This window comes from Oryx dammah, unplaced genomic scaffold, assembly GCF_014754425.2.
Source record: "Oryx dammah isolate SB20612 unplaced genomic scaffold, SCBI_Odam_1.1 HiC_scaffold_28, whole genome shotgun sequence".
Classification (NCBI taxonomy): domain Eukaryota; kingdom Metazoa; phylum Chordata; class Mammalia; order Artiodactyla; family Bovidae; genus Oryx; species Oryx dammah.
In genome coordinates, this window is record NW_024070212.1 from 75,458,678 (window position 1) to 75,478,047 (window position 19,370).

Genomic DNA, 19,370 nt, shown 5'->3' on the forward strand with positions numbered 1-19,370 from the left:
GTAGAAGTTCACCAAGACTTGCAGTATTTGATTTATTGCATTTCATTCATTGAAGAGGTAAAGGGGCAGAACTGATACCAATCAGTGTTTTATGTCTGTGTTATCTCTGCTCTTAGAATTTGACCATATCCCTGAACTGTGCTATTTCTCAAGTGACTGGAGATGAATAATATCCTGTTTTTATATAAGGATTTCAAAATCTCATATATAAAAGCTCCTGAAAAATGATACTTTAAGAAAAGGAAGAAAAGACACAGTAGACAAATGCCAGTTGACTAGACTCTCTGAAGCTGAGGTTTGCCAAGAGGCCAAGGAGAGAAGGGTGGAATTCAGAGAGAGATACTAGTCTCTACGGGGTTACATTCACTGCCACACTGGGAAAATGCCAGAGGGCTGGGAATGGCTGTCCCCTCGGAGCCCACACTGACCACTTGGTGCCTCATCATAAATGGAGCTCATTCATGAAGGAAACACTGCTCTTCTGAAAAGCACCCATATTGAAGAAGCAACCAGAAAACCCAGATGTATAGGGGATGCCTGGCAAGAGGGATCTGTGTCTCCTCCTTCCTGCTGTCTCTTCCAAAGAGTTTCCTTAATATTTCCCAGTATTTTCTGTGACCACTGGGGCCCAAACTCTGGAAGCATACAACAAAAGTAGTGTAGCCAACCACTTGGCATTGAAATCTGAGCCAGCTGTATTCAGAATTAGCTGAAAGAAACACTGCCACTGTCATAAATAAGGCAGACAGTTCTCTTTATTAGTTGAATTCTCTGAGCATTTTTTGAAGATAATAAAGCTTTAAGGCTTTAGTAAGAGGCAGAAGACTGTAAAACACGTCAGATGCTTAGTAGAAACTCAGAGTGTAGCTATGACTTTGTATGCATTGAACTGGGTGACCACACCACTGCCTCTCAAGGGGATGGGGTACCCTAGCCCAGCCCCTGGTGGGGTGTTTTAGGAAGGGCAGACATACCAGAATCTTAAATGTGTGTGGGGGGTGGGGTCGTTTAAAAATCATGTCTTATGATTCACTTGGGGAAAGGGGGAATATTTACTTTCATAACACAAACATCTGAAAATCAAGTTCAACAAAACATTTCTGGTTAGTTGACAATATGCATTCATTCAGTAACAAAAAAAGGTTATTTTATGGAATGCCTAGTCTGTGTCAGGCGTCGCCTTGGGCACTGAGGGTCCAGCAGGGAACAAACAATGTCCTTTTCTCATGGAGTTTACATTCCAGGAGAGGACAGGGCTCATAGCTCAATAGGACAGAAAATAGAGTGCTAAGTACTATGACGAGAAGCAAAGCAGGGTAAGGGAAGAGAGAGATGACACTTGTCAGAAACCAGCAGGAAGGCCAACAAGTGTGCAAGCCTGTGGTGTCTGTAAGAAGAAGGCCACCAGCATGAAGGATCAGTGCTGAGGCTCGAAGCAGAGATTGTGTGATGTATTTGAGAAAAGGGAGGTCACTGTGACCGGATAGAGTGGCCCAGTCCAGTTCCTGCAGAGCCTGATAGACAAAGGGTTGGCAGTAGGGGGTGCGCGAAGCATGCTGGGAAGCCATTGGAGGGTTTTAGCAACGAATTAAGTCATCTGAGGATGCCAGTGCCCCCTGCTGGGAGGGAGCGAGAGATCAGCTTGGAGGCTGCTGATGTCACCAGGTGAGAAATGCTGCCTGTTTGGACAAGGAAGAAGGGAGGGGAGGGATGCTGAGATGTGACTGGATTTGAGAGATGTGTTGGAGGTAGGGCTGACAGGATGTGCTGACAGTTGACTGGATGTAGAGTAGGTAAGGATGGAGCCTAAGATGACTGAGGATTCCACGTTGAACAGGAAGCATGAATGGTGGTGTCCCACTTTCAGCACTGGCAGCCCAGGGGATGAGCCGTATGGGGAGATTATTAGGCTGTGGCCTTTGTTGTAAGTTTGAGATGCATAATAAGGCTTCATTGAGGAGATGTTAAGTCAGAGAAGAGCCTGGGAATGGACTTGTAGATTTTAAAGATTTAGGGAAGAGGAGAGAATCCAGCCAAGGGGTAGATACCATAGTTTCCTAAAACAGCTTAGGAAGGACACATCAGAATCTGTTTGGGGGAAGGAAGGAGAAGGTTTTTATGGTTATCAAAAATGAGTGTAAGTTTTAAAAGGTTAAAAAGACCGTCTTACATCATCACTATCTGCAGCTGTTCCCAGAATCAAGGAAGACATATTCAGAGAAATAAAAACTAGCTTTGCCAATAGAAGATAAATAGGAAATAGCTGATTTCTGAACTGGCTGTTCTGTTGAGCTTTTCCTAGACCACTGTGAACTTCTTAGGTTTAGAGAGATAGAAATATGTACATGTAGATATTTTAAAATTTTATTGGAAGCCTAGGATATGTTAAATAAAAGAACTCATTCTTGTGGGAAGGAAAACAAATACATGGAAATTTAAAGTATGGTAGTCAGAGGACCTTATAATCAAGTTGTCCATGCAGATACATTAAGAAATGAGATACATGAGGGTTCAAGGTGAAGGTTGGGTATGGAAATGGCTAACCCATAGTCAGAATGTTGCTTAAGCCTTGGACAGCCTTCAAAATCATCCCAGTGGTAGGGTGAGTGGCAGATTTTTTTTTTTTCCTTGGTTCTGGGTGGTGGTGGTGGTACAGTGGGTATATGTCTGTATACTTCCCTGAAGTAGTGTCAGCGGTTTGTGTCCAGAATGTGTATAAAATGCATGAAAATGTCCATGAGAATGTCCGGAGTGGGATACAAACTTAGAATAGAGGCAGCAAAGATGGCTTTACCCAGAAAGCAAGTACAAGTGGTAGGTGTAAAAACGAGAAGTTTGTATCAATTTTCTTAGGAGCTGTCGTCTTGTTGAATTGTGGCTTTGAGTGGATTATATTGAACGTTGTTGGATTTGCTTGCTTGTTTGTTTAAGCTGTTGGCCTCTTGATAATATGGGATAAAGATGAACAATTCCTAGAAGATTCTCAATGCCCAGGCATGTCTTTCGTGGCTACAATGAAAGACTGAACCATCCAGTAGAGTCCAAGTGCCCAAACCAGGGTGGGATATTTCATAGCACGGCACTCCATGTGACTGTGAACATAGGTGACTTGGAGAGAGCCACTCACAGGCTAACTTGAGGACCACTTGTCATTTCCTTATCCTCTGAGTCCAAGGCCTGCAGACGTACACTCACCCACAGCAAAGTCTGGCAGAGTGAAAACAGAACCTCTGTCCTGTTTTTCTGACCCAGGCTTAGGGCTGTGCCCTTTGCTGCATCCTGCCCTCACTGCTCTGTCTGACTGTGCAGCGGACATAACCCGAATATTTCTGCAGTGAATCTCTCTGTCTCAGTTTCTGATGGAAAGCGTGTCATGGAGAGGAGTGCTATGATTAGAGAGCTAGGTCTCATGGAGAGAATAATTATTTTCATTGTATCTGCAGAACTTCAGTTACCCATAACACCTCAGACTTTTTAGAGGGAACTATAGTTCTAATATATATGCCCCAAACTTTTTAGAGGGAAACATAATTCTAATATACGTTACCAGTGATAAATGCTGCTACGTTTCACTCTTTTTTTAAACAGTTTTTTGAGGCTAACAAAATTGAACCCTACTGAATGGTTTTCTTCCTTGAATAGCTGTATTCAAGCATGATTGGATTTTGAAAATAGTGTTTTCTTTTCCTTGAAAACTAATCAGAAATGTGTTGGAGGTCATTGTCTGTTGCAGAAAAAAAAGAGTCTAAGGTCATATCTCCATCCGTTCCTGTTTCAGGAATCTTCACAAGGAGCATTGAGCCTTACTAACATTAGCTGAGCTTTGTGGGAGGAGGGGGTGGGGGTGCCTTTGAAGCAGGATTGAATGGTGGGTCCTTGGCTCTTATCAGTTTGAAGTCTTGCTGCATCTTCTGCTGACTACACACCCCAGGGGCTGTTTTACTCATCACCCCATTGCAAGGAAAGCAGTGCTCTTGAAGAGCTTGTGTTTCCTTTTATCAGACAAGAGCTGTGGGCCGTGGCTGTCTGAGTCAATAGCACTGAAGCGAAAACTCAAGTATGGCCATCATCTAATCTCAAACCCTGGTACTTTTTTTCTGTAGTTCTCCATGGCCCAATTTTTCACCCCCAGTCATTCTAGCAAGATTTATTAGATGCTTTCTGCCTTTCAGATATTGCCATAAAGTAATATCTTATTGGACCTATAGTTATTGGAAACCATGTTGTTTTTCTTTGTCTTCTCTGCTTTCTTAACTGTCTGTTGACCGGTAAGATAAGCCATTACAATGGGTTAGGTCCCTAGTCAACAAAGTAATGAAAATATGTTTATGACCCTGTGTAAGTAAATAGTTTCATTTATTTAAGGATGATTTGCAGTATTAAATTTGAAAGATATTTGGTTAATTCTCAGTCAACAACAGGAAACACAGAAATTAAATTCAGACTCATCTTTTGGCTGATTACTGTGTTCGGTAAGCATTTAGTTAGTGACTCCCTTTAGCACAACAGCTAGTGATCACTAGGCCCTAAGCTAATCATTGGGCTTTGCAATTATAATTCAGCATGAATTATTGCAAATGATATAGGGTCCCAGACAAGCCCCTGAGATGTCCAGGAGGGTCCTGTAGCTCAAAGAGTCTAGATTAGCTTCCAGGAGGTTAGATCACATTTAACTTTGCACCAGTTCTAATATAAAAGCCTAGGGCATAAACCCTATTGTCCACTTCATGTACCTCAAAAACTGAGTAGATGACCACCATCATAGTTTGCATGACACTGAGGAGGGGTTCCTAGAACATGAGACTTTCTGGTGTTAGTACTGGAATGTTCCAGCCAGACCAAGATGAGTTGGTTTCTCTATTCAGGTATGGAATCAGTTAACGGAAAGGAATATCAATGAATACTGTCATCTAAAACCAGCAACTTTTCTATAGAATGAGATGATTCTGTCTTCCCCATGGGATAGTGATAAGGCCTGCTCACTATTCCTATCGTGAGGTTGGGAAGCTGGCTGTGTGTTTTTCCTTGGAATTGGGGACCAGCATCATCTCTGATAGGGCAGTCTGTCTCCTTGCCCTCCTCCAGAGGCCTATCACCTAAGGGGGCCTTGACTGTTCCCTCTGGATGAATCACTGCCAGCTCTTTCTGGTGTGAGGGTGCTAGAGAGCCTGAGTTCTTTCTATTGGCCTTATGCTTCTCACTGTGGTTATCCCCTTTGGATTTTACCTGCTATGACCTCTTACGTAATAACGCCTCGCACTGATTTGAAACTCTTTGCTTTTTTTTTTTAATATATGAAGCCTTTCATTATTTTAATTTGCCATATCACTTGGCATAGTTGGTTGGAAAAATGCTCAAATATTTTTTTCAGATTTTTTAAAAAAATTATTGAAATATAGTTTATTTACAGTGTTAGTTCAGGTGTACAGCAAAGTGGTTCAGTTACACATATAGATATACAAATATAGACATTTTTTTTTACATAGGTTATTACATGCTTTTGAGTATAGTTCCTTGTGCTATACAGTAAGTCCTTGTTGGTTATCTATTTTATATATAGTAGTGTGTATATTTTAATCCAGTTCTAAGAGATACATATACCCCAATGTTCACTGAAATCCTTACTCTCAAAATTGCAGCCAGAGCAAACAAAGGTACTTGCTTCCCCTCCAGCGTTTGTATAGACTGTTCCATCTGCCTTGCTCATGCCTCCCTCCTTGCATCTTCTGGCTAACCTTGGTCATCCTTTACATTTTCACTTTGATGCCACTGCTCCCTGGATGCCTTCTGTGATCATCTCAGACTGGTATAGGCAGCCTTCCTCTGTGTTCTTGGAGCTCCTTGGACTTAACATGGTACATTACATGCCTCTGGAGTTGTAATTGTCTGATCAGTCATCCCTGTGACTCATGGTAGACTCCTTGTGGAGAAGGAATGTATTTTGTTCTTTGTTTTACCCACAGAGCCTTCCATATTGCCAGGCTCACAGTCGGTATATAAGCTTATAAGGAGGCTTATAAGGAGCAGGATAATGGAAGAACTGCCAAGGAGCAGACCACTTTTATATACAGTGGCTTTGGTCTTGTGGTGACCCTGACTGTCCTTTCAGTCCTCCTTGGGAGACATAAGCCACTCTAGATCTTTCTCAAAATAGTTACATCCTCTTCATTCATGGACCACCATCTAGTCTAGTTAGGTCTTCATTTGCCCTATAAGACACTGAGCACATTACAAAAATACATGTGAGGTAAACAAGCCAACTGCTAAACATTATGTAAATATCAGTAGGGGAGACACAGGACCCAAGAATGTTATGTAGGGTGAGGACATTCCATTTTATGTTTATTTGTATGTACATGTCATAAAAATATTTCTCCTCTTGCAAGTTTTAATAAAATGTGAAATCTTCCCCTCAGTTCTGAAGATCTGATGACTTGCAGGCTATATTATATTAAATTGTGAATTTTGGATGTTTCATTTCATAATGTGATCCAGATTATTTTTCTTTCTCCCTTGTGGACATTAATCGTTTCCTGTGAATTTTCCTGATATTAGGAAGCAGATGTTCCATATTTTTATCTTGAGGTTTTTTTTTCCAAATGCTGAACCAGAACTTTTATGTGTATTTGTGTGTGTGTGTTCACAGTAAATTTTTGAGGAATGAGTTATATCAGAATCCTCAAGTAAAAACATAACAGATACATCTACAGAATTATACAGATTTGTCCAAGGCTGGAAACGCTTTTGGATGTTCTGTTTAATGTAGTTCAGTATTGTTTAGCTAATGTAGACTTCTGGCTTAAGACTGTATTAGAACTGTTCCATGATAGTGTGCTTGCCAAAATAAAGAGTGGCGTAGCAGAAAGCACACAGTTCATGCAAACTATATTTCAATGCCCCGATCCTTAACTAAACTGTAATTGCTTTTTCCATTGTCTCTTAGCTCATAAAATTCTTCCCCCATCTCCCCATAAAACACTGACTTGAGTGCCATCTGTGTGCTGAGCAGGGTGCTACGCTTTTGGGGAGATACACACAAATATTATATGGAGCTTTGGTTGTTGATTCACTAAGTCTTGTCTGACTCTTTTGCAACCCCGTGAACTATAACCCGCCAGGCTCCTCTGTCCATGCGATTTCCCAGACAAGAATACTGGAGTGGGTTGCCATTTCATTCTGCAGGGAATCCTCCTGACCCAAATATCAAACCCACATCTCCTGCACTGGCAGATGGATTTTCCCATAGAAGAGCTTAAACATGTTCTGAAGCACCTAGACAGGTAGAAGAAAGTGGTAGCAGTTGTTGAAATTTAAAGAGAGTGGTTTCATGCAGCCAAAGAAGGAAGGAATACTTGGGGAAAGAGGTTATACTCGAGCTTGGTTAAAAAATAATAATAAAGCAACACTAGCTTTAGGTGTAAGTTATTTAATTTATCATAACTACATAAAAACTCTGTAAGGATCATCTGTAATGTAAGCCATTGTTTGAGAGGATTTGCTAAAATCATACTAAGATTTCTTGAGTGCCTCCAGTACAGCAGGCATAGTGCTCTGATGCCGTGTGGTTGTTGTTCCCGTGTGGTTGTTGTTCCCGTGTGGTTGTTGTTCGTTGTCCAGTTGCTAAGTCGTGCCTGACTTTGCAACCCCGTGAACTGTAGCATGCCAGGCTTCTTTGTCCTCCACTGTCTCCCTGAGTTTGCTCAAGCTCATGTCCATTTAGTCAATGATGCCATCCAACTTTCTCATCCTCTGTATAAAGAATTTTAAATCAAAGACAGTGTGGAATTGGTGCTTGGGATAAGAATCCATTTTGCACAAAATACATCTCTTCATTTTACATGGTGAGCTTCCTTTCATGAGGAGCCCTTGGGTTCACAGAGCAAAGGACTGAGGCTAGTCTTAGCCAGCTTCAGAATTTGGGGACCCTCTATAATATAGTCACCTGGCCTATCTGGGTCTCACTTTCTCTGCTCTGTAGTGGGAATTATCATCCTCCCTAGATCACTCACAGGGTTTCTGGGAAAATCAGTGTGTCAATAGATGTTGAAAAGCTGTCAAAAGTCAAACATTTTGCCACAAAGCAATGTCATAGCTGATGAGGTTTATACAAAATATGGCTGTTGCTTATTAGTTATTAAATGCTGTATAAATAAAAAATGGTTATCTTTACATTGAAAAACATCAGAAATATATTTGTAGCAAATACATATAGTAATTTTTGATTATCATGCACTATAAAAAACTCAAATTCAAAAGAAAAATATCAAGATCTTACTACATGAATAAGCAAAGAGTATATAGACTTCCTGTTTCTCAAGGTTACAAATCATTAATAAACAGGGAAAAATGCCCATCCTCACTAATTATCTTATGTATGTATGTGAAAGTCACTCAGTCATGTCTGAGTCTTTGCAACCCCATGGACTATACAGTCCACGGAATTCTCCAGGCCAGAATACTGGAGTGGGCAACCATTCCCTTCTCCAGGGAATCTTCCCAACCCAGGGATCAAACCCAGGTCTCCCACTTTGCAGACGGATTCTTTACTGTCTGAGCCACCAGGGAAGCCCAAGAATACTGGAGTGGGTAGCCTGTCTCTTCTCTAGCAGGTCTTCCCAACTGTGGAATTGAACTAGGGTCTCCTGCATTGCAGGTGGATTCTTTACCAGCTGAGCTACCAGGGAAGCCCAATTATCTTAGAAATACAGATTAAAGCAGTATCAGGAATACCATTTTATCTATAAAATATATATGAAATGTCAGTCTCAGAAATTCTCAGTTATTTTGTTGATGATATTATCATATATTAATTAAAAAGCCCCTTTAAAAGCAAAACCTATGAATTGTACTGTTAGGAATTAAGGGAAGCTAGGGAAACAAGTTAAAGGGATGAAAAAAGCAGAAGCATGAAGGTTTCCAATGTAATCTTATTTATAGTAATAAAAACTGGCAATAATTTAAATATACAGCATTAGGGGAGAGATTTAGGTCCCTACAATAGTCATTATGAATATGGATAGAAACACACAAAAAAGATTTGAAATTGAAAGTTAAATGAAAAAAGAAAATAACAGCCATCATACATGGGTTTTTTTTCCTGATGGCTCTCCGTGTCCTCCCTTTTTTTCTCCCCTCAGAGCAACAATATGCAAAAGGCATATTAGTCCTACTTTACATATTTGTATTAGACAACTGAGGCTTAGGGGTGTTTTGTCTCAGGACTCATAATAGCTAAAGAGCCTGTACTCAAACCTAGATCTGTCAAACATGAAAGCCTTGCTGCAACAGTCTACAAACTGTGGCCATAGTCATATAGCACGTGTCTATCAGGGTAACAGGCAAAAGTACATGGTAGCTCTAGGATGGTAGAAATCTGGGTCTTTCCAAAGAATGCTATCCTTTTAAAAAACTGCCATTGGGAGAAACAAACTAACAAAAAATTGTCATTGCCCTCTCAGTAGAAAAGGAGAAAAAAAATTATGTGCAATGTAACATTTCAGAATTGTTTTAATATATTCTCTTAAAGTGTGGCAACATATATATATATATACACACAATTTCTCACTGGCATTATAAGAACACTTTCTCCAAACCTATCCACCAATTAGTTGAGGATATAAACCACCAGGTCCTCAGAAAAAATTTTTAAGTCACTAGAAACTCTGCAGATTCAGAGCAATGACGAGATACAAAAGTTTCTCCCAGTGAACAGCCCAGACCAGTTCTTCTGGCCAGGAGATAATGCTGAGGTGGGGAAAATGCAGGGGCACCATTTGGCTAAAGTAGGCCAGCTAATCCACTCCAGGTGTGCCCTCCCCTGGGACAGAAACGTTGCATAGGAAGGGAAAGTGTCACCATTTTGGTGACTGTCTACTGTCTTTTACCTTTGGGGATCAACACTTGGTCCCTAACACCCATGGCATTACTTTATTCTTTGACTGTGTGGATCACAAGAAACTGTGGAAACTTCTAAAAGAGATGGGAATACCAGACCACCTGACCTGCCTCTTGAGAAACCTGTATGCAGGTCAGGAAGCAACACTTAGAACTGGACATGGAACAACAGACTGGTTCCAGATAGGAAAAGAAGTACATCAAGGCTGTATATTATCACCCTGCTTATTTAACTTATATGCAGAGTACATCATGAGAAATGCTGCACTGGAAGAAGCACAAGCTGGAATCCAGATTGCCGGGAGAAAATCAATAACCTCAGATATGCAGATGACACCACCCTTATGGCAGAAAGTGGAGAGGAACTAAAGAGCCTCTTGATGAAAGTGAAAGAGGAGAGTAAAAAAGTTGGCTTAAAGCTCAACATTCAGAAAATGGAGATCATGGCATCTGGTTCCATCACTTCATGGCAAATAGATGGGGAAACAGTGGAAACAGTGGCTGACTTTATTTTTGGGGCTCCAAAATCACTGCAGCTGGTGACTGCAGCCATGAAATTAAGAGATGCTTACTCCTTGGAAGAAAAGTTATGACCAACCTAGGTAGCATATTCAAAAGCAGAGACATTACTTTGCCAACAAAGGTCCGTCTAATCAAGGCTATGGTTTTTCCAGTGGTCGTGTATGGATGTGAGAGTTGGACTGTGAAGAAAGCTGAATGCCAAAGAATTGATGCTTTTGAACTGTGGTGTTGGAGAAGACTCTTGCGAGCCCCTTGGACTGCAAGGAGATCCAACCAGTCCATTCTGAAGGAGATCAGCCCTGGGAATTCTTTGGAAGGAATGATGCTAAAGCTGAAGCTCCAGTACTTTGGCCACCTCATGCGAAGAGTTGACTCATTGGAAAAGACTCTGATGCTGGGGGCATTAGGGGCAGGACAAGGGGATGACAGAGGATGAGATGGCTGGATGGCATCACCAATTCAATGGACGTGAGTTTGAGTGAACTTCGGGAGTTGGTGATGGACCGGGAGGCCTGGCGTGCTGTAGTCCATGGGGTCGCAAAGAATCAGACACGACTGAGCGACTGAACTGGACTGAACCCTGCCAACATCCCAGAACACTCAACTTTCTGTGGCAGACTCAAGGCATGGGGTGTATTTCTTTTGGCTCTGTCTTGCCTTAATGGAACATATACCTTTTATGCTACGGTAGGGTCTTTTATTGGAGAAGGCGATGGCACCCCACTCCAGTACTCTTGCCTGAAAAATCCCATGGACAGAGGAGCCTGGTAGGCTGCAGTCCATGGGGTCGAGAAGAGTCAGACATGACTGAGCGACTTCACTTTCACTTTTCACTTTCATGCATTGGAGAAGGAAATGGCAACCCGCTCCAGTGTTCTTGCCTGGAGAATCCCAGGAATGGGGGAGCCTAGTGGGCTGCTGTCTATGGGGTCGCACAGTCGGACACGACTGAAGCGACTTAGCAGCAGCAGAGTCTTTTATGTGCTTCAAAGGCCCTTTTATATCTGTTTTGCCATCTGAGATAGCATCATGTCAGTATTTGCAAGTGGAAACAATAGATACGACCAGAGAACAATGGGGATGTCTGCGAAGGTGGAATGTTCTCCAGCATACTTCTCAATATAGTCCATCCCAGATCATTTTGTGGGAGAAATTGAGGCACATAGACGTTTAGTGATTTTGCGGGAAATCATTGGCGGTGAAGACAACTGGAAGCCAGGTTTATAAATCTAATGTTCATTCTCCCACTGTGCCTCTATTGTCTTATTTTTCATGAGAATTAGAAACAAATACTTTCAGACAGATCAGAATCCAATTGCCATTCAAAGCTAAAGGTCTCTGAGGATTATGATTTTATATTTTGTAATTGCAATAAGCTTTATAATAATGAAAGGAGTCTAGCAAGTTATCATGTTCATTCTAGACAAGTCCTGCCCAATAGAACTTTATATGGTGATGGAAACATTCTACACCTGTGCTGTTCAGGATGGTAGCTGCTTCTGTGTCTGCCTGATCACTTGACTGTGGCTCATGCAACTGGGGAAATGAGTTTTTAACTGTGTTTATTTAAATTTAAATCCCCACATGTACTAATAGCTTTAGTATTGGACAACACAGTACTAGACTTTTCAATACTTTCTTGCCATCTTCACTTAGATGTCTTCAAGTGAACAAGGTCAAATCAGAATTCTTGATTTTCCTTCCTCCCTCAACCTGTTTCCCCCCTAATAAAGCCATCATCGACCTAGTTGCTTAAACCGAAACCTGTGCATCATCTTAGCCCCTTCCTCTCCCTCATCTCCTACACCCACTTTATCAGCAGGTCCTAGCTATTTTACTTCCAGAACCTGTACTGAATCCATCTGGTTCCCCCATCTCTGCTGCTACCACCCTAGGCCAAGGTAACGTCATATCTCTTCTGCACAATTTAGTGACCTCAGAATTGGTTACCACTGATCTATTTGTTCAGTGTTGCCTTTTCTAGACTCCTCCATACAGCTTCCAAAGAGACATTGTTAAGCTTTTCATTGGGTTGCATCACTCCATGCTTGTATGAAAGAATTTGTAGAATTTATCACTGTTGGACCCTGGAGGAGGAAATGGCAATCCACTCCAGCACTCTTGCCTGGAAAATGCCATGGACGGAGGAGCCTGATAATCTACAGTCCATGGGGTCGCAAAGAGTCGGACAGGACTGAGCAACTTCACTTTCACTTTCACTTTCATTACTATTGGAACTTCTCTTATTTTCTGGTTTGTACACTTATTTTCTGTCTCCTATTGCAATATAGGAAATCAGTCCTGAATGTTCATTGGAAGGACTGATGTTGAAGCTGAAACTACAGTACTTTGGCCACCTGATGCAAAGAGCTGACTCATTTGAAAAGACCCTGATGCTGGGAAAGAGTAAGGGTGGGAAGAGAGGGGGATGACAGAGGATGAGATGGTTGGATGCCATCACCAACTCAATGGACATGAGTTTGTGTAAACTCCGGGAGTTGGTGATGGACAGGGAGGCCTGGTGTGCTGCAGTCCATGGGGTCGCAGAGTCAGACACAACTGAGCGACTGAACTCTGACTGATTGCAATATAAGGACCCCTATGTCAGGAACCCTAGTAACTCATTCACAGCTGTATCTCTTAGCACCAACAACTGTGCCTGGCCCTTAATTTGCACTCAAGAATAATTAAATTACTGTTTATCATGGAAGGAGATGAGATAGCAAGAATCAAAAATCAAGATTTATAATTTGGTTGTTAATATCTAAGAGGATGCTGACATCCATATTCATGGGAAGTTGATGGTTTCTTTTACATTCTGGATGCAAGTAGGAAGGGTGGGTATTATGGCTAATTGTATTAATATTTATCTCTGAGTGGATAGGCTGGGCCAAAGTCCTGATGCAATCTCTGATGTGAGCCAGAAGTTCTTTTGTTCTCTAGAAGTCTATATACATCCCAGATCTTGAAGTTTTTGTCTTTCCTATTGTTATTGAAAGGGGAAAGTGTCCTTCCACAGGGACTTTTATATCCATCCAAGGAAAGTTTAAATACTGATGGAAAGAAACATTATGAAATTCTAGGGTAGAAAATGGCACAGCTGTGTCTGAACAGCAAAAGGAGGTTTTTCAACATGAGGCTGTTGTTTAAAAAAAAAAATTTGGAATATACTTATAGGCAATTATTTGAAACCAAGGAAACCTTTAATAAATAGGGTTTTGTATCCTGTTTTGCTTGAATATTGTCTTTTTTAAAGGAAAATGTCTTTTCTGGCATTTCTTTATGATGGCCAGCCAAAGCTTTTTAAAGGGCATATTATTACTTAAATCCATGTACAAAAGTAAAATGAAACTGATGAGCTTGGGAGTATAGTCAAGTCAGCCAAGATCTGAGTTGCTTCTGTTCCCTCTGGTATTAAACAGGCCTAGGAAATGACTATGCTCTTAGCTCGGGCTAAATTTAAAAGATGAAGTTAAAGCTTGTTTTATTCGAGTGTGTATTTGGAGACTTTTCTCCATGTGCTTTTCTTATGCCCAAGTTTGTAGCCTTATCCCCTGTCCTTCCAGTGCTGTGCCAGTGTTTTCGTGTGTGTGCCTTTATGGAGCATCTGCTGTATACCAAACACCTTGCAAGGTCCTAGAAAGACAAGGATGAGTTGGACACATTCTCATCCTCCAGAGATTCTGCAAACAAGGTAGCAAAGAGGCTAGTAAATGAAAAACTGAAACACAGGAGCCACTTGGATTAACAGAGACAAGTACAGGAGCAATGAGAGGAGAAGGCAGGGGAACATAGTGAGAGGCAAGCATGGTGCAGCCTTAAGAGAGCAGGCTCTGGATCAGAAAACAAACTTATGGTTACCAAAGGGAAAATGGTGGGGAAGGAAAAATTGAGATTGGAATTAACAGATACGGTCCACGATATATAAAATAGATAAATAAGAACCTACTGTACAGCACAGAGAACTATATTCAGTACCTTGTAATAACCTATAATGGAAAAGTATTTTTAAATGTATATATATAAAGAATCATTTTGAATATACACCTGAATCATTTTGCTGTACACTTGAAACTAACACAACACTGTAAATCAAATATACTTCAAAAAAAAGAATATAGGCTCTGGAACCAAGCTGTCTGGGTTCACAGTCTGTCTCTGCCATTTGTAAACTCTGTGACCTTAGGCTACTGACTTGACTTCTGTGCCTCAGTGTGCTTACCTGCTAAATGGGCTAATAACCCATTTCATGAGATTACTCAGATGATTAAAGGAGCACATAAAGCACTTGAAATAGTGCCTGGCATGTAACTCCGTAAAGATCAGCTTTTATTATCATCTGTAGTAATGGTACATGATTATTGGTTGAATTGAGTGAATAATGCTTTACTGCTTTTATTGCAGAGAAGTTGTCCCTACACTAGCCAAGAGAGTTCACACAGGCTCCCCAGAAGTTTTGATTTTTTTAAGTGAGACTTGAAGGCAGACAGATACTGCAGGGAAGGACATTCTTGACAGAAAGAACACAGTCTTTGGCAAAGATGCAGAGAAATGGGAGGGGGGTAGTATTTAGGGACCTATGAATAGGTTTGTGTGGGTAAAGGACAAGATGCCCACCAGAGGGACTTCCCTGGTAGTACAGTGGTGAAGACTCTGTGTGTGTAGATCTGATTTTGCTCACTAGTTATGATTTCTTTGTGGGGGGGCGGGGGCCAGGAGGAGGGAAGCGGGTAGAGATTCAGTTCAGTTCAATCGCTCAGTTGCGTCTGACTCTTTACGACCCCACGGACTGCAGTGCACCAGGCCTCCCTGTCCATCACCAACTCCCGGAGTCTACCCAAACTTACCTCCATTGAGTCGGTGATGCCATCCAGCCATCTCATTCTCTGTCATCCCATTCTCCTCCCACCTTGAATCTTCCTCAGCAACAGGGTCTTTTCAAATGAGTCAGTTCTTTGCATCAGGTGGCCAAAGTATTGTAGTTTCAGCTTCAACATCAGTGTTTCCAATGAACACTCAGGACTGATCTCTTTTAGGATGGACTGGTTGGATCTCCTTACAATCCAAGGGACTCTCAAGAGTCTTCTCCAACAACACAGTTCAAAAGCATCAGTTCTTCAGAGCTCAGCTTTCTTTAAAGTCCAGCTCTCATATCCATACATGACTACTGGAAAAACCATACCCTTGACTAGACAGACCTTTGTTGGCAAAGTAATGTCTCTGCTTTTTAATATGCTCTCTAGGTTGGGCATAACTTTTCTTCCAAGGAGTAAGCGTCTTTTAATTTCATGGCTGCAGTCACCATCTGCAGTGATTTTGGAGCCCAGAAAAATAAAGTCAGCCACTGTTTCCACTGTTTCCCCATCTATTTGCCATGAAGTGATGGGACCAGATGCCATGATCTTCATTTTCTGAATGTTGAGCTTTAAGCCAACTTTTTTACTCTCCTCTTTCACTTTCATCAAGAGGCTCTTTGGATCTTCTTCACTTTCTGCCATAAGGGTGGTGTCATCTGCATATCTGAGGTTATTGATTTTTCTCCCAGCAATCTTGATTCCAGCTTGTGCTTCCTTCAGCCCAGTGATTCTCATGATGTACTTTGCATAGAAGTTAAATAAGCAGGGTGACAATATACAGCCTTGACGTACTCCTTTTCCTATTTGGAACCAGTCTGTTCCATGTCCAGTTCTAACTGTTGCTTCCTGACCTGCATACAGGTTTCTCAAGAGGCAGGTCAGGTGGTCTGCTATTTCAGTCTCTTTCAGAATTTTCCACAGTTTATTTTGATCCACACAGTCAAAGGCTTTGGCATAGTCAATAAAGCAGAAATAGATGGTTTTCTGGAACTCTCTTGCTTTTTCAGTGATCGAGCGGATGTTGGCAATTTGATCTTTTAGTTCCTCTGCCTTTTCCAAAACCAGCTTGAACATCTGGAAGTTCACAGTTTATGTACTGTTGAAACCTGGCTTGGAGAATTTTGAGCATTACTTTACTAGTGTGTGAGGTGAGTGCAATTGTGTGGGAGTTTGAGCATTCTTTGGCATTGCCTTTCTTTGGGATTGGAATGAAAACTGACCTTTTCCAGTCCTGTGGCCTCTGCTGAGTTTTCCAAATTTGCTAGCATATTGAATGCAACACTTTCACAGCATCGTCTTTTAGGATTTGAAAAAGCTCAAGTGGAATTCTATCACCTCCACTTCCCTTGTTCGTAGTGATGCTTCCTAAGGCCCACTTGACTTCACATTCCAGGATGTCTGGCTCTAGGTGAGTGATCACACCATCGTGATTATCTAGGTCATGAAGATCTTTTCTGTACGGTTCTTCTGTGCATTCTTGCCACCTCTTCTTAATATCTTCTGCTTCTGTTAGGTCCATACCATTTCTGTCCTTCATTGTGCCCATCTTTGCATGAAATGTTCCCTTGGTATCTCTAAAATTCTTGAAGAGATATCTAGTCTTTCCCATTCTATTATTTTCTTATTTCTTTGCACTGATCACTGAGGAAGGCTTTATCTCTCCTTGCTATTCTTTAGAACTCTGCATTCAAATGGGTATATCTTTCCTTTTCTCCTTTGCCTTTCGCTTCTCTTCTTTTCACAGCTATTTGTAAGGCCTCCTCAGACAACCATTTTGCTTTTTTTGCATTTGTTTTTCTTGGGGATGGTCTTGATCCCTGTCTCCTGTACAGTGTCATGAACACCTGTCCATAGTTCATCAGGCACTCTATCAGATCTAGTCCCTTAAATCTATTTCTCACTTCCACTGTATAATGGTAAGGGATTTGATTTAGGTCATACCTGAGTGACCTAGTGGTTTTTCCCTACTTTCTTCAATTTAGGTCTGAATTTAGCAATATGGAGTTCATGATCTAAGCCACAGTCAGCTCCTGGTCTTGTTTTTGTTGACTGTATAGAGCTTCTCCATCTTTGGCTGCAAAGAATATAATCAGTCTCATTTCAGTGTTGACCATCTGGTAATGTCCATATATAGAGTATTCTCTTGTGTTGCTGGAAGAGGGTATTTGCTATGACTGGTGCATTCTCTTGGTAAAACTCTATTAACCTTTGCCCTGCTTCATTCTGTACTCCAAGGCCAAAGTTGCCTGTTACTCTAGGTATTTCTTGACTTCCTACTTTTGCATTCCAGTCCCCTATAATGAAAAGGACATCTTTTTTGAGTGTTACTTATAGAAGGTCTTGTAGGTCTTCATAGAACAGTTCAACTTCACCTTCTTCAGCATTACTGGTCAGGGCATAGACTTGGATTACTGTGATATTGAATGGTTTGCCTTGGAGACAAACAGAGATCATTCTGTCGTTTTTGAGATTGCGTCCAAGTACCAAACCCTTCTGTTGACCATGTTGGCTACTCCATTTCTTCCAAGGGATTCTTGCCCACAGTAGTAGATATAATGAGTTAAATTCACCCATTCCAGTCCATTTTAGTTTGCTGATTCCTAAAGTGTCGACATTCACTCTTGCCATCTCCTGTTTGACCACTTCCCATTTGCCTTAATTCATGGACATAACATTCCAGGTTCCTATGCAGTATTGCTCTTTACAGCCTCAGACCTTGCTTCCATCACCAGTCCCATCCACAACTGGGTGTTGTTTTTGCTTTGGCTCCGTCTCTTCATTCTTTCTGGAGTTATTTCTCCACTGATCTCCAGTAGCATTTTGGGAACCTACTGACCTGGAGAGTTCATCTTTCAGTGTCCTATCTTTTTGCTTTTTCATGCTGTTCATGGGGTTCTCAGGGCAAGAATACTGAAGTGGTTTGCCATGCCCTTCTCCAGGGGACCTCACAAAATGAGGCACAGATTAATCAAGTGAAATAGTGTGTTTACCTAGTTCCTTTCTACCTCGTACCCCTGTTAGGACAGACACAGAGATGTCTGTCTTACAGACTCACTTGAGGATCACATGAAAGTGATGGACGACTCTTCCCTCGGAAAAATCACAAAGATACAATTTTCCAGGTACCCCACGTCGCCCTCCCCCGCACCCCCATCTTGATCAGCCAAACAGATCCCTGGATGCAAGGCAATCTTTTCGACCCCAGGCTTGCCTGTGGTTTTTGTATTCCCACCCCAAATTATTTTAAATTTAATTTGCTAGCACATCCCATAGCTCCTCCGTCTGCCGTCACTGCTATTATCTGACCATGTGTCATGGGAACAGCCTTGGATCACTTGATGATTATAATTAAAACTGAAAGTAATTATTAATATCTTATTTTGAGCTGTTCAAATTTAAGTTGAGAGTATAGTGGCTACAGGCATGGGCTCTGGAGGCCAGCTAAGTAGATTAGAATCCCAGCTTTTTTAGTAACTTATTAACCTCTTCTTGCCTCAGTTTCCTCATTACAAAAGACCATGATGCTGGGAAAGATTGAAGGCAAGAGAAGAAGGGGGCAACAGAGGATGAGAGATTGGATAGCATCACTGACTCAATGGACGAGTTTGAGCCAATTCCAGGAGAGTGAAGGGCAGGGAAGCCTGGCATTCTATAGTCCACGTGGTTGCAAAGAGTCAGATATGGCTTTGCAACTGAACAACATAAAGTTATTGTGAGGGTTCATTAAACTAACAAGGGAGCTTGCCAAGGACACACAGTGAGTGCTGTACTGGGTTGGCCAATAAACTCGTTCAGCTTTTTCCATAGCATTGCATGGAAAACCCTAATGAATGTTTCGGGCAACCCAGTATCTGCTATTACTATGTTATTATTTATGCTAAATGACATTCTGGAATGGGGTAATTAATGATGGATTCCTAAGAGCAGGAGAATAGATGAACAAAATCTCTCCTGCGTTTCAGTCACTTTGGAGCCTTGCCAGTACCTACCTGAAGGCCAAGCATAGATTGCCTAGACCTGTGCTGTCTGCTATGGAAGCCACTAGCTGCTGTGACTGTTGACTGCTTGGACTGCTGCCAACCTGAGTTGCAATGCTCT

At 41.6% G+C, this 19,370-nt stretch overlaps 1 protein-coding gene across 2 annotated transcripts in view; it reads left to right on the top strand.

The window, feature by feature from the left end:
• GNG12 (G protein subunit gamma 12) overlaps nt 1-19,370 on the top strand; it is a 137,864-nt gene that overhangs the window by 36,637 nt on the left and 81,857 nt on the right. The window lies entirely within an intron of this gene.